The 17,247-nt window shown below is 35.9% G+C and overlaps 1 protein-coding gene across 4 annotated transcripts in view; it reads right to left on the bottom strand.

Moving 5' to 3' along the window:
* Window positions 1-17,247, bottom strand: part of sty (sprouty signaling antagonist) — a 32,631-nt gene that overhangs the window by 2,373 nt on the left and 13,011 nt on the right. For 2 of the 4 annotated variants that reach the window (XM_085200986.1, XM_085200985.1), the window contains exon 2: window positions 10,755-10,783. The gene's annotated coding sequence lies outside the window, so the exon portion shown is untranslated. The other 2 variants (XM_085200983.1, XM_085200987.1) reach the window with 2 other exon arrangements.

The following is a 17,247-nucleotide window of genomic DNA, read 5'->3' as shown; positions in this document are numbered from 1 at the left end:
AACAACAATAAATATTCTATACAAAAGCAAGTTTCACACGTATTATATCACACGCTACGAGTACGTATAATCTCCACGAGAGTACCGTTATGTTTATTGGTAGATTTTGTTTCATTACATTAACTTATATAAATTGTTGCTACTGGATACATTTAAATATCTATTTAGTTTTTATAAACACTTCTTGTTAAGACTTATTAGAAGATTATTACCGGTATTACTATCCTCAATCGATCTCGCATCTCGGCTTTACGAGCACGGCCATTTGAAATTATAATGCTTTTTAATTCGAAATTGACTTTAATATTAATTTATTACCTAGCGTGTATTCTATTTATTATTAAGTAACTATAGCATTAAATTATTCATAAGTTTGTTAAAAAAACAACAGTAATCTAATGAAATATGAGCAAAGTTCAAACTTTATTTAATTTCTTATTATTAATATTTGGATTTCAATACAATAAAAGTCTTCTGTTACGTAAATATTATTAATAATAATATTTACGTAAACTCTAAATTTCTATTCCTTAATAATCAGCTAGTTTATTTAATTAATTAATTTGTTTATTTCTGTGAGAAGCTTTTTAAAATGTTAACTTAATAAACTGTTAAGCTAAAAGTTAATAATTTATTAACAAAAATTGTAAATTAAGCCAATGAAATAGTGTCTTTACTATAAATCAGAGATAGCTTCACTAACCATATTCAGAGTACTCCGTCGATAATTACTTTAGTCGTTAATTGATTGCATATTTAAAGATCCCGTTAAACTTTATTTATGGTAAACTAGCATAAATAATTCCGTTGACATCTTTCGACTACTAATGTACACATAGAAAATAGATTATTATCAGTTAGACGATTAAAATAACAGCGGTAAAATTATTCATTTAAAATTATTTGCATATTTTGTAAACTATGACAGGCATCTGGCTTCCATAAGTGTCCGCCTATCTCAGATAATAGTGTCGTCTTTACACTGATAAATCGTTATTCTTATATTTAATTTTGGCTTAATAAAAAAAAATATATAAAAAACAACATGGCCGTGGATTACGTGCTGAGCGTTAAATAACATATTTGATTTCATTAATAGATGATGCGATAACATATATAAAAAATACAAATATAAAGTTAATTAAGATTTAATTTGACACTGTAGCACATACTGTTTAAGATTTATAAAAGAAATATAACAACCTAAATATTCTTTTAATTTTGGTTACATTCGCAATTGTTTATTTTGTTTCTATATATCTGTGGTAAGAATTTTAGGACACTACGCCCGTGGTGGCATAATATGAATAATATGAAAACAACTATCATTCAGCTTTTAAAGTGACAGGTTATTTATATTGCGTTAAAAGATATGTTTAATAGTTATTATATACGTTATCAGTAAGAAAAATTAGTATTCAGATGAAAAAACATTAATATGGCCGTTAATGGTACATTGTATGAATATTAATTTAAAGAATATTTCTTGAGTATATTATTTTTACATATGACACATTGTACGTATTCCGAAATAGCTCGAATATGGCTAACTTTTAATGTCAATTTTATATAGAAGGATAATTTGGCTTAATAAGATTTATTTACTTCTTCAATTCTCTAAGTAATAATATGTTGTCTAAGTGCGACTAGCGTCGTTAGCTTTGCTAAAAGATATGCGATGTGTATTGTTTACAATTCGTTTCAATTCTTTCTTATCTGCGTCCAGTTATCAAACGTAGTCGAAATTCGTTTTACTGTTGCTATAATAATCGAGTACGACGTTCGTATCGAAATATATTTTACGATTTTAAACGGAATAATCTAACTGACCGTTTTGATTCTTAAAATTCCAGATGAGTAGAACAGATAATTTTAATTTAAGGTTCGAAAACAGGATTGACGATCGCTCATTATTCTCGTTTTTGAAGCATAGTCGCCTTCATTATATCATTTTAATGGTATTTGAATCGTTACTATAAAAAAGCATTCCTAGCTAGCTAATAGAGACGATTTCCGCTTCAACGCGAAAATGCGATGGCAGCGGCGACGGCCGACCCGCACACGTGTGACGGTGGTCGCCGGCCGCCGCCCGGGTCACTCGTCACGTCCTGGACGGCACACACTCGCTGCACAGAGCACAGGGCACGGGGCACGGAGCACAGGGCACAGGGCACAGGGGACACACTGGAGCCCGGGCTCACTACACTGCGGCCAGCACGGCGCGCGGCACCTGGCGCGGGCGGGGAGCGGCCCACGCACCGGCCTCGATTCTCGTCCGCCCGCCGCGCGGTTATCACTGCAATATGGCCGCTACTCACTTCCTCGGTGAAGTTCTTCGTTGATTTCTACTCCTGATCTCGACGGCGGCGATTCTCGTGACCGTTCCGAACTCGTGCGGATTCACTGCACTTATTCTTATACACATTTTAATGGAAAACCGGGAGCGTCGGCGCTGCGCTCCAACGAAACGACCGTTCCGTCTGCTGGCACATTCCGCACTGGCGTCGGGCGGGCGCGGGCCGGAGGAGCGGGCGCCCCCGCCGCGCGCCCCGCCGCTCGCGCCTCGCCTTTTTATGAATGGAAGGCGGCCATACTGAATGAACCGCGTACACGAAGCGGTCGGCCGCTATTTGCGAGGGCGAGCGCGGGGCGAGGGTCGCGGGCGCGGGACGAGCCACGGGGGACGTGGGGGGGAGCGGAGGCCGGAAGCGGCCCGCGAGCGCGAGCGGTGCCAAATTTTGCGGCGCGGGCGACGGTGGCGGATATGCTCGTTTATCGAGCTTCCGGTGAGATCCCCGCGGCCGCATCCGGGAATTAGGTTTCCGGCCGGCGAGAGTCGAGCCACGTCGCCCACGGTTCTCTTACTGGCGACGAATTGGATAATTCTTCATTTCGAGACAACGAGAAGAGAGTCCCGACTCCCGAGTCTTACCGAGGAGTCGGAGTAGGAGTCACCCCTGCCCTGTACGTAAGGCACACGGCACACCGAGTCCTGTACGAGGAGGACAGCAGCGCCGGACGAGACGTATTATCGCTGAGCTCATAGGTACATGCGTCCATCATTTCCGCAAGGTTGCAACGACAATGAGGCGCGTTGTGCACGCAGCGTCTCTGTGTCAAGGACGAGCGATAACGCATCGCCTTACAAGACGATTTCAACAATTTAAACTCCTTAACGAAAAAAGGCCGTACTTTTGATAGCATTTAACAAATGCCAAATAATTTAATTTATATAACTTTTCTATATATAACTTCTAGTTGTTCTATCAGATGTTCAAATAGTACTAAAACGTAACGTAAGGCCTCTTCTATAATATACGTAGAGTGTTATAAACGTCATCGCTGTAGACATAAGAGAAATATATATGTTAAAATCATCCGAATATGGGTACAGTCAATTTTTAAACGAGTGTGAATGGACACCACAATTCACAAATGCTTGGTATCACAAAAAAAATATCTACCTGAGGTAACGTTTTCTATTGTCCAGAAGCAAGCTTCAACCACATAACAATCGCTTAAATTTCCATTTCATCTCTACAAAACCTCAATGAAGTTAGAAACCTTTATACCTAGAAATTTAATTATTTCTTAACTTACTAAAGTGTGCAACAGCGAATAATTTCAGCGAAAAATATGACGACGTAAAAAGTGTTAGCAGATTCAAAGAATTCTAAAATATAAATAATACAGTATTTAATACGTTAGTAAATGATATAAGAACAAAAAATATGAAATAATTAACATTATAATTGAGCATGATTAAAATAAAATAACTTTACTATTCGTTATGTGCTGTAAAATAAAGAATAACGAAATAATTATATTAATTATTTTTAATGTATTTTTTCTATTTTAACTGTACTGACTGTAAACGTGACGGGTTGTAGGTTCGATACCCACTCGAGGAAATTAAATATTTTATATTTTCATTTTTCGCTCTGGTGTCTAGGTAAAGCGTCTAAAGAGGTAATTCATCGGAAAATGTGGAACGGAGCGAACACTAGGTTCATCGTGACGCTACTATAGGTATATACATATATTTATTAGTAAAAATATGGTTAGACATATAAGTATATCTAACCAGCAAGATATAACTGGAATTGAAATTCATGTTTTTTTTTTCAAATAAAACAACATAAGATCGACATGTGTTCTTAGCAAATTTTAAATTTTTTGTTACCAATTTTGCATCCGGATCCGCATATTTTTTGTTAATTTAACGGTCTCGTTTCCTTTTAAACTAAAACTTAATAATAGTTTAGACTTTTTACATATACCTACTATTGAAAAAAAAACAGCTTTTGCTTAAAGTTTTTTATTGTGGACGTTTTTTATTCTTAATTGGTTACTAGAAAATAGTTTTGCACTTCAGCTTACTTATTATTATGTATTAATAGTTGAAAAAACATTAGAACTAAATATGATGCCAATAGAAACAATGCATGGCCTAAATACATATACAGGGTGGAATTGTCAGCACCACTTTAAATGAAACCGTACCGAAACCGAAGGAATGCCGTAGATTTGATTCATTTGGCTAGGGACAGAACTAAATATGCGAAGTTGACTGCCAACCTTCATTAGTTAGAGGCACGTTAAGAAGAAGAAGAAACAGGTAAAGCAGTAAGGTAGTAAAACGATACAGACTTTCAATTGAAGCTGCAAAATATTTCATGGAATACTATAGGTTACATTAAGGAAAATACACAATGAGCTCGAGGGAAACTCATGGCATCATCGTATGAGAACCCGATTACGCACCGTTTCTTGTAAACGATTGTAGATACTTTTTAGAGATAGGTATATCAATAGTTTATATATTCCATATATCCTAGTCAGCGCCCATCAATTTAATAAAAAATCAGCTTCACGCCGTATCCCGCACACAGCAGGATAGGCAGAGAGAACTGGGGAATAGTGTTAAGACACTCCATTCCCCATTTTCCATACATCAATTACGATTTTTCTAAATTCTACTTTATTTTAATGTAACTAGTACCTATAGCTGTAGACCGGATATGAACATTATATAGCATATTGTGATGAGTTAGAATAACATTACCTACTATGTGTGTATAATATATACATATGTGTGTTTTCCATAGAAGCATTATTTATTTTATATCATAAACCTAGGCGTGGGCTGGTTAAACTTAATAAATTTCATGACAATTACAATATCCGTCTGAATATAGAGCGCTGCCTGCTGCCTACACAAATAAGCCAAAAAAAGTGTTTTGATTGTAAAGCGAGTACGAACGTGGGCCTCGATAGAAATCAGGTTTCATTTGTTATTCTGGAGGCGGTGCGCCCGCGAGCGGAAGCCAGCGCCTGCGCAGCGCTTTCCATCCGCCTCAGCTATCGATACTATCCTATCGACTTTTGTATACCTAGCTATATAAAATTAATCAAAGTAAATCAGCTTTACGCTTTATCCCGCACACAGCAGGGTAGGCAGAGGGAACCTAGTGTTAATTATTCCGTTCCCCATTTTCTGCCGAATTCTGGAGGTGTTGTGGCAGAACTCAACGACGCGCTTTGCCTCGACGCCAGAGCGAAGAAATGTAAATATAAACGTAAATAAACATTTCACTTCTTCGAATGGGAATCGAACCCACAACCGTCTTGATACAGTCACACCCTTGTGCCGCTGCGCCATGGCAGCCTCAGCCTAGCCTCACTCAGCTATATAGTTTTAAGATTTCGTGTAAGATTTCGTGTTCAATACTTAAGCGAATCGAAAGTCAAATGAGAATCAAAACGTGTTAAAAGAAATATATAACTGGTTTCAATTTTTAAAAATAATCCTAAACATGTATTATTTTAATATTCAAATATTATTTAAATATTTATCAATTGATAAGGGTAATACGTTGACAAAAATTACGTTGACAAATTGTTATTGCTGCGACGACGACAATTTAGAAAATTGAAATAAAAATTTAACACATAATTTTTTAATAGCAATAACTAGGTAGGTTTTTATATGGCGCTAAACATGTTATCTTTCGATTGTTTTCCCAAAATATTTTGTTATCTTTGAACTTCCTTCTAAAGTCAAATAGTCTTATCGGCCTCATTTTATTCGTATTTCTTTCTTAAATATAATTAGGAGGCGGGAATAATTTATGACCGTTTATATCTATACGAGGTTCAATATTACGAAATAACTTGTCTGGTTACTTAACAGTGATAAACAGTATTGTTTTGAACACGAATTATCTTTCGCGAGTATGAGAGCCGATAAGCGGTTCGTGTGACAGTTGTTTGTTTAAAGACTATCTTAGACTCGCATTAATAAATCGCACTCAACTCTGAGATCGATCTTGAGGTGCCGTTTTCATTATTAGATATTTTAATTATGAATGAAAACGGCATCTCAAAATTGATCTTGAGAGCGGTTTATAAATACAGTACAGTATGAAAACAATCCTATAATTGAAGGCCTGAGTTAGACGTTTTCTATTGATGCCGGATGTAGAGCTAGATAAAGCAAATGAATAGACGATTTAGACTATCTAAGCAAACAAATAAAATAATGAATGTTATTCTAACGATAATAATATAATTCCTCGTCCCTAGAATTTTTAATAGGTATATTCTTTCTTAGAAGCAAATATGAATAGGGCGTGTTTATAGGCACTACTTTTGTATAGGATACATTTTGGTGTGTTTTTAGTAGAGCATATTATACTAGATATTATTAAATATAAAGAAAAGTCAATTATTTTTGTGTTGTAAATAAAACAACATAATCTATCACATTCTGTCTGCAGCACAACTCAAGTAAATCCGTCGTTTGTTATAGTGCACATTCGGTGAGTGCTAGCAATGACATTGTGATATATTTTAATGCGACAATAACTCGTACGAGCGAGCGTTACGTAAGAACAAAAGCTATGAAGGACTCCGCTGAATGGGCGCCGTCGCACATGGTCCACTCCATTGACGCGCACACCACACTCATAGCCGGTGACCTTCCTTGTGCCCATGCCCATGTGGACGCTTAGATAAAACACGCAGCCGGACAAGCTGGTACTATAGCGAACTGGCTGTCACGCGAAGATGGAACGCACTAGATGAATTTCTCGTTTTAATTGAAGGCAATTACAAAAATTCCACGTAGCGGTCGAGCGAGGGCGTGCAAGAGGCGAGGTGCGGCGCGGGCGCGGTGCGGGCGAGAGGCGGTCGACCTTCCGTGAGGCCGTCCGCTGCCTCTATTACGAGCTCGGCCCGCGCCCCGGCGCCCCGGCCGCAGGAAGCAATCACTGCTGCTGACGTCTCGGATGATGCCAGCTCCTTGCGACCCAGGGCCGCAGGGCGGGCTTGCCGTTTACCTCTATATTTAGTATACAATAAAATGGAAATAGTTCATGTAGCGGCAATAGATTTTCATCCCAATTATTAAAAAAATTAACTGTCTGCTTGAATTTCTTAATATAGTTATTACTCGTTGGAACTGCTTTTTTTACAAATATGTACATTTTAAGTAAGCAAACTAGCGTTAAACCAGTTTGCCTTAAACTTGAGCAGAAATTTAACAGTCATAAGCTCATAATATAAGGCTTCTTCTAAAAAAATGCGGACTCGCACTCGTATGAGGTTACAGTTAGCCGAACTTTATTCAATATTTAGTGAGATTGTAGCAACAACAAAAACTACTTAAGTTGTGTTTCAATGAGGCGGAACTAACTTTTTATTACATCGTCTTTCTAAAAAGTGAAATTGGAACTTGATTTCTTTAAATTCGTATCCTTTCCAGCAACTCGAACTTCGTCGTTTGTTATGTTTAAACTTTAAGCATATAAAATATAAATACGAATGCTATACAAGTATACAAAATAATTGTTTAAAATATCTGTAAGCAAATATATAGAACATAGAATTGAAGTCTATTTCAATAGCTTTATTATTAAAGTAGTTTTTTAGAGTCCCACACAAAAAGGCATCACAGGATCTAATTTCGAAGTGATTAGAAAATTCCAAGCGAATGACGTGTGCGACTCTGACTGCGTCCAGGATGTAAAATGTTCACTCAAAAAGCAAAAGTAGCTGTGACAGCCAGTGGAACAGTCGCTAGCTGGCTCGCGGGCAAGCGGGCCAATGACATCACTTTCCATGCCAACATGGACTAACATTCTACTCTATGGCCACACCATAGATCACATAGTCGTTATGCCAACCGCCTTTCTTAAACATATGAACTCAAATATTTTTCATCAATATCACCTTTTATTGTTTCTGTTCAATTTTTAACCGAGTTCAAAAAGAAGGAGGTTATCAATTCGACTGTATTTTTTTTAATAGTAATAACAGCGTAAAGCGTACTGTACGTTTCTATATTCGGTAGGTATCGTGATATCATATAATCAGTTTCTTCCAATGCATACAACATGCTATTAAAGAATCTTTTTGAGTCAAGTCCATTGTGTAAACGTTCTCACCAATTTGGATTTCGTGGGAATTATATTAGCGGATAATTAAATATATCTAAGTCTAACCGAGGTATATTAATTTGGCTGAAATAGAAATTAATTGTAAAAAAATTATACTGTTTTTGTTTTATTCGTACTCTATTTTTTGTTTGAATAAAAACTCTAGAACTATTTTTAAGTGGCTAAGTGTTATTTCTCTCACCCCTATAGATCGATGCAATAAATATTAGATACGATTTCAATTTAAAAAAACACAACATTTGTTTATTAATACTTGTAATCAATGTTTTCAATTATAAATAAATCAATTAACGTTAAAAGAAAAAAATAAATAATTACGTTATTAAGTAAATAATCGATAAGAGACCAATAAATAACATGAACTTTAATTGGGAGCTGTATCAGGACCGATTAATGAACATTTGTATGAAGAAATCTGTTACGAAATCAAAATTAACTCAGCTTCACGCTGTATCCCGCACACAGGAACAAGAGGACAGACAGAGGTAATCTAGTGTTAAAACACTCCGTTACCCACTTTCCGCCGAATTTTTCGAGACATTACGTTACGGCGTATTGAGTGGCGAATCTCAACGACTGACTTTTTGCCTTTGTGCCAGCGAAAGAAAAAAAACATTAATAAATATCGAACCCACAACCAGTCGCGTTCACAGCCATACACTTAGGCACTTAGGCCCCTGAATTCTGTTACGCAATCCAAATATTTTTTTTTATTATAACACAAATAAGGTATCGAGTCGATATGTATTATAATATACATGAGGTTCCATAGTACGTAAAGTTTGGCGGCTCTGAGGCTAGGTGCGGCGTGGTGGGCGAACCGGCCGCCCACACGCCTGGGACACGCGGCCACGCAAATTCCGAACCCACACCTGCACGGTTGCCTCACGAGCTAAAGCCTCGTCTAAAGTCTACTAGCTTGTTTAACTTAATGGAAAAATTAATGAAATATTACAATGAAATACGTTGTTGAAAAACATGTGAGAAAACTTATTTAATTTAGATATTACTAGTTTAAACAGTAAGGAGTTATATACTATACAAATATCATTGTAAAATTTTAATTTTAATTTTTTTTTACAATTATTAAAGAGTTCTTAATACTAGATATACTGTTTATTGAAATTGTTATCGATATCAGCAAAACTCGAGTATGTAACGTGAGTAGTATACTATAGCAGCTATACAAGAACTCTTTAATCGTCTATTTACTCGTATATAGTAAAATGTGCTCGTAAAAGGAATAAATAGGTTTGGCATTGACATTATTTAACACCAATTTTAATTAAATTTACTTTCGCATTACGGAAGTATCCAACTCAATTAGTTATTTCAATGAAACTAAAAGGTAAACATAAATTCAAATTCAAATTCAAAATATTCTTTATTCAAATAGGCAATTATTATAAGCACTTTTAAATCGTCGAATGAACATATGAACAAAAAGCTACCACCGGTTCGGAAGGCAGTTCTGCTGAGAAGAGCCGGCAAGAAACTCAACAGTTGCTCTTTTCAAAGTCAATGGTACAATCTATTACATTAGCTAGCATATATATGTATGTATGTAATATGAATAAAGAAGATTTGTGGAAAACAAGTATGAATGTTTGTATCTAATATCTGTAAAAAATAGAGATATAGGGTATGTGTAATTTGTAGTTATTATTAACCTAACCCAATAAATTTTCTTTTCAGAAAGGTTTATTAAAATACTATTCTGAACTAGTATTAATTAGTAAATAAATAGACATAGATATTTTGAAGAGGCCAGTCGTGGCACAGGCGCACAAGGTGTGACCTTTAAAAGCGACAGAGTGTGAGTTCTAACTTAATTTAACTTAACTCTAGCCACTCAAAACACAGAAAATGACGAAAAATGTGGAACGGAGTACCTTAACACTAGGTTCCCTCTGCTTACCCTGTTGTGTGCGGGTGTGTGTTGCTTACAAAAAGATATTTTAAAAAAGTGTTTGCAGTTTTAGTAGATGCGTTTGTTTATTTAAATTATTAATCGATATTCATGACTATAAAATGGAGGATGACAATTAATTATTCTCAACGTGTATTATGAGGCAATCGTTGATTAAATACGTAACGTTTATACGACTACCGACTTTGCCGGAGATTGACAAAGGTTGAAATTTTTTTTTTAAGTTTTCCTCATTCATCAAATGGCAATAATAACTAATATATGTTTTTTGAACTTAAAAATAGTCTAATCTATATACTATATCTTAGTGTTGAGGTACGAGCCTAGGTATTAGGTACACAACACTGCAAACTCTGATTACTCACCTACATTTTATGTGGGAACTCGCAAAAATCTGAAAGAAAAAAATGTCTTTTAGTTTATATATCTTTCTAAATTAATATCGGTACAATTTTTACCGACCTTGTTTTCACTGTTATTTAATTAAAAAAGTAGTATTTTCTGAGTAGATGCAAATAATGATTTTTATAAATTATCATGTATTTGGAGTGCATCTTATTTAAATCATAAATGGACGTGCAATTTTATAAACATTTACATTCCCACGAGGCGATTGCTATCCCTACGTATAATGTTTGGGTGGAGAACGAACATCCCATTGCGACTCGCAACAGCTCGAAGAAGGTCAAACGGTAGCCACAGCTGAGAAAAGAAAATATTAGATGGCTAACTCCGCTAGCAAAATCATATATTCGCTTTAAAAGGTCAACCTCTATGTAGCGGACAGTAAAAACGTTGATTTCAAATAAAAATATTCATCATGAATGAATAAACAATTCCACGTTCATAGCGTTAATCAATGAGTCGCATGCAGGCGGCGGCCCGAGTCGATGTCGAGCTCATTGATCGATCGACTCGAGAGACACCACTACAGGCGCACGCGCAGCCAAACCGGACGGCGCGCTGCTCCCCCGACGCCCCGCGCACCCGCGCCCCCCCCGGACCTGTTGCACCGCTACCGGAGTTACGCCGCATAGTTACCGGACCCGCTCTCCCCGCTCCCCCGGCCCCCACACCCGCGCGGCCAGCACAGCGCACACCACCGCGGACGAACACTTAATTATCGTGGCGCACCATTTGTGAAATCATTGCCGATCTCCTCCGCTCTCGTCGACTATCGATATAATATCGATGTTGTCGGTCGCAATTAAACGAGTAACCTGTTTATTTTATTATCCGTAATATACATCACGTTGGACAATTGCTTCGTGAGCTTTCGTTTTAGAGAGACTTCTCTCTATATTATTATTTTTAAGTGTCGTTTCTTAACATTCGAATAAGGGAATATTTATGGTGTCATCAATTTGTTTCTTCGGGTGTCTCTTACACGGGCGCACTATAATACGTAATGACGTTTACGATTTCCCATTCGATGGCACGTAATAATCCGTATAAAATAGCCCGATAATAATCAGTATAAAATAACCTGTACTTAAATTTGTGTGCTAGAGGGCCCATAAATTGTTATTTTAGGTACGGACTTCAGTACAAGGGGTTTTAGTGAGGTTTAAATGAGAGGAATTGTAGCTAGTACTAGCAGGTACCGGGGAAAAATTGTCGATGAGTAATTAGTACGCCGTATATGATAATTTCAATGAAAAATTTCAAAATAATAAACTTTTTCAAATTTTATTATGATTAAATTGTATGAATATGATCTGCCCTTATATGGCGCTAACTACTATAGCGAGACGCCATAAGGCCGATTTTCTTAACGTTTTTTATGGATTTCGTAATATGTGGAGTAGAACCGAGGGGACTGTTCGTGTATGTAAATGTGTAAGAAGTAATTTGGCCACCGCGTCAATTGCCTCAAGCTAAGCTCGGTAAAAAACAGGTAGCGCCGTCCCGCCGTATCGATCTTTATGTTTTTTTTTATTTATCTTTTTCATCTGGGCCTCCGCTCCGAGACTCCAACCTGAACGGAAGTTGTAACGATTTTTAATCGCACCAAGTATCTCGGCCGGCCGGTTCCTCTGCTCGCTTTGGACAACGAGTTTATATATAGATATCTATATATTATTTTTTTTGTAAACAACCACCGGAAACGGGCGAGAGATCAAGACGATTTAGAACACATATCTTCCATTACGTCTCTACGCTCTTTATAACACTGATAAGCTGTAGATAAGAGAACCCTAAGACTGCTGAACGTTGTGTGAATATCGATTGTCACTTTAATTATAGCTTTTATATATATATATATTAGCAATTAGCAGCAGATAATTTTGTAAATATCAAAATTAAGGGAAACTGCAGGCGGTGCAGAGCTTCAATGACCAAAGTTGTCGGCAAAAGGTAAGAGTGAATTGCGACGATGTATTTTTGTAACATTTTTCTGCCAATAGTGAGGCGTGGGCACGTGATAATAGCCCGAAATATCCACATTCTCAACGCCCACCAGCACCATCAAGAATATTACTCCACAGATAAATAATTTTTAATCTTAACCAGTGTAGATTATAACATTAAATGTTTTTTTTTTATTTAACTGGACACGTCATGACGAAGGCCGACAATTATTGAATTTTGTTTACGACTTTAAATATTAGCGTTTTATAAGTATTTTAAATTTTATTTTATCTCTGCCTGCTAAATTACTTTAACCTATAATTTAATTGAATTAAGGTTTGTTCATTAATTATTCCATATAAAGTGAGGAAAAGTAGTAGTAAATTCATATGTTTGATTGGATAAAATTTACTTCTCTTTAACATTAATAAATCAAAATGTCATTTATAAATAATGAGTTAAGGAACCACCATAATTTGATAATGTTTATAACCAATCCAATGGATGACTTAAAACTTGATAGTAACCTGAATTAAGGTAAAATGGACATAAGATAGTTTTAAAAACTTTATAATGACTTAAAAGGATTTTCTTGTTCCCCGAAAAGATATTGAGTTCTGCCACTCAACACGCAATGCCTCCAGAATTCGGCAGAAAGTGGGGAGCGGAGTGTCTTAACACTAGGTTCCCTCTGCCTACCCTGCTGTGAGAGGCATGCAGCATGAAGCTGATTTTAAAGATATCCGATTCATGCTATGGAAATATTTTTTTGTCATTGAATTCGGACACGTGGCCATATTTTAAAGCCAATTGGCCAGTATGAAATGGGCTAAAATAATGAAGAAGTAAAGAAGTATATTAAATTATTGTTTAAGAATGTTTTATCTATACATATAAATATAATTGAAGTGTTGATCTGTTATTTGGTAAAACACGGTTATTTTGTAATAACCATGTTTTTCCAAATGGATATAGTTATTTACACGATCCTAAAACATAATGTAATAAAAACGCAAAGCAAAATCTCTGTATGTTTTTCTATTTGTCCGGGCTAATCTCCGGAAAAACTGAACCGATTTTTATGAGACTTTCACTGAAAGATAGAGAGGGCTGTGTTGAAATGTCTGAGAAAAAAACTGTATACGACGATGTTGGCTCGATTCCCACTCGAGAAAATGAAATATTAAATATTTTCATTTGCTTACTATGGTAACGAGACACAGCGCGGCGTTAAGTTCCGCCACTCAACATGGAATATCTCGAAATAATAACAAATGTTGCTTTAAAGTCTGTGGGACACGACGGAGTGGAAGTGTACGGTTAGCAGGATAGCTTGTTATTTTAGAGATGACTTCCGTCCGTTCGCTCTCGCCTATCAAATCTGTCCGCTAATTTTAACACAGTTTGTAGGTAACTTGCATCTTTATTTAACAAGTTTTCAATTTCGTCAATAGTTTATTATTTATTTTATTTAACTTATATTTTTATTAATATTTTTTTTTACTACTAAAAATGTAGAGGTAATATATTTTTTTCCTTTTTTTTTTTCAGCTTCTGCTTCATGCTTATCTTGCAATTCTGGAGGTATTGCGTGTTTAGTGGCGAAACTCAACGCCGCAAGTTTTTCGTGTTTCTAGTAATAAGGTTCTGTCGCTCTAATGAAACTTTATATTAACGTGATCAATAAATGTATGAAGCGAAGCGTGGTCTAAATAAGCGAAGCAAATTAAAAACATGAATGAACCAAGTCAAAATTATGAATAAGGACTTGTTTTTTTTTTTGTACTCCAAAAAAAGTGGAGGCAAATTGGCTATCGCAGAGATCAGAGATTAGTGAGGAGTCTGTCGCTGCAGCTGGCGCCAGCTATATTCGTATCCCTTTGAAACACCGCCCTCGTGTTTTCACTCAGTTTACCTAATTCCCCTAGCTGTCCGACGTAAATAATTTAAACTCAGCTTTACTGAACATGTCAAAGGCAACGTTTTACTAATTGTTTCAGCTTCAAAATAGTTGGCATTATGTTTTATTTAATTTTCATGTATGTACAAACGACGTGTTGTATTGACATTTAGTTTAAAAGTTCTCTATATATAACTGAACTTAGGTTCCGCTGTATCCCTAGCAGAGTATTCAGAGAGAACGGAGTGCCAGACGCTACGGAAGTTTGCTATATATCTACAAAAGAAATATATGATAATTGTTATATCTTACTAACGGGCTCGTCATCCATTACCTGTACTTCAACCAGTTCATGTTAATCATCACAATTGCAACCCCCGCTAGGCCTATACCGCAGCTTTTACTTGAAAAAATATCAGGAATACCAAATTTTATTAAACCTTAGTAAATTTGTATTAAAACTAAACGCTATGACTTATATAACCCAATAAATAAACTTTATCTTCGCATACTAAAAGTACCTATCTTTAAAGTAAACCTAAATAACGTTATACAAAGATATAGAAAGTAGAATTAAGTATATTTAACTTAACTTAAGCTATCAAATGTTCTGAATTTCATAGTAATTGTTGATAGTTGATTGCGGCTCCGGCAGCGGGCACTGAGCTAGAAACCAGTTGGCTTTAATCATTGTAATTGCGTCCCCCGTTAAGCCTATCTGAGAATTTACTGCGAGATTACTGGTGATGTGGACTATCTGAACTAGCATATTGCACTTCAACCAATTGAATAACCTATAATCTCAAGCTGGTATTGGAATAATATGTGTTTTTGTATGAACTCTAAGGATTGGTAGAGATAGAGAAAGTTGCTTAAAAGCTGGTAAAGCTTTTCTTTTTATTTTAACGCCTTATCCCCTCTTTAGGTAGGCAGAGGGAGCCTAATGTTAAGGCACTGTTTCCCGCGTTTGTTAAAATGATAATATGGCCAGGAAAAACATTTTGTCAATAATTACTTTTCAGTAGGTCAGTAATTATTTTATTATATAAGTGACATAAGTTGTAAAATTTCCTTTCACATCCTATATTGCTAAGTAAATCACTTCTAAAGTTGTGAGCTGTCGTGATGAATACTATTAGCCCAAGATCCTAGGGACCCCAGACCTACGTCATTTAAGCAAAACTAAAATTTGAGAACAATTATTCTAATATGTAGTTAAGACAGTATGCCTACTCACTAACATTCGGAGATATATTTGAAATTATTAAATATTATCTCTTACATAACAGGGTAGGCAGAGGGAACCTAGTGCAAAGATACTCCGTTCCACATTTTCCGCCGAAAACTGGAGTAGCGCACCTCAACGCCGAGCTTTGCCTCTATCCCAGAAAAAAAATGTAAATATTAAATATTTTATTTTCTCGAGTCGGATCGAATCCATAACTTGTCACGCTCGTGCCTCTGCGCCACGACTAGCCTAAGCTAGTTAAAAATAAAAAAAAAAACAAAAATATTTTATAAATAAAACTATACAAATTTGAGATCTTTTGGTACAAATTAATACTAAAAGCTAATTACATTCATAGTATATTATTTCAGTGCAATATCAAGGGATATTCGCAAGTCTACATAGTTAAGGTAACCATTGCCCGTTACTAAGATAAGGTGACAACGTGTTACTGTGTACAAACGACACGAGGAAAAAATATTTGGTCAGGCCTGATCCCACAGAAGCAACTATATTTATTTATACTATTGTAGTACTATAAGAAATATGTAAAATATTTTTTTTCGAAAATAGGGTAATAGTTTTAATTAACTGAAACAACTAAGAAATATGTAAGTCGTTACATATATTTTTTTTATCAGCTTCACGCTCTTTTCCGCACACAGCAGGGTAGGCAGAGGGACCCTAGTGGTAAGACACTCCGTTCCCTACTTTCTGCTGAATTCTAGATTGCGTGTTGAGTGGCAGAACTCAACGCCGCGCATATTTATTTATGTATTAACTAATTTGATTTCCTTGATTTCTTATACTCTAAATTATATCGTTTAGAGTATTTGGTTCAATATCTTCGATGATCTTTTCATTTAATAATGCACAAAATGATATTAAAATAAATTATAATAATTTGTAATGGTTCGTATTTACAGTGGTTGTACGTGATAGAACAAATAAGAACGTACCCACTCTCGGTCAACACTTCCCAAGGCCATGCCTTACGCGGAACTCTCGACTCGACAAACGGAAATTTATAAGAAAAAATAGATTTTTGTAAGTGTCGATGTAGTCCACGAGAGTTGGGCAAAGTCAAATAAGTTACTGGGGACGTTTTGAGGACGTACGCTACCTTGGATTTTGACGATCTGATAACATACCAGATGTATGTATTTGCCTACCTCATGTTGAAATAACTTTGGCTGTGATAATATTTTATGTAATAAATTATTATCACAGCAACTACGGCTTTCGCTTTCAGATATTTTAAAGGTTTTACTTTCAATAATTACTCATATGACAGTCTTGTTTCAGTTCATACTTTCGCTCTAAATGATTGAACTAAAATTTCAGAAAATTTTATATTGAAATTAATGAAAATACATTA

Source organism: Heliconius melpomene, chromosome 17, assembly GCF_056956725.1.
Source record: "Heliconius melpomene rosina isolate 202511_hmr_F chromosome 17, ASM5695672v1, whole genome shotgun sequence".
NCBI lineage: Eukaryota > Metazoa > Arthropoda > Insecta > Lepidoptera > Nymphalidae > Heliconius > Heliconius melpomene.
The sequence above is the reverse complement of the archived record's forward strand: the minus strand, read 5'-3'. Positions and strand labels throughout refer to the sequence as shown.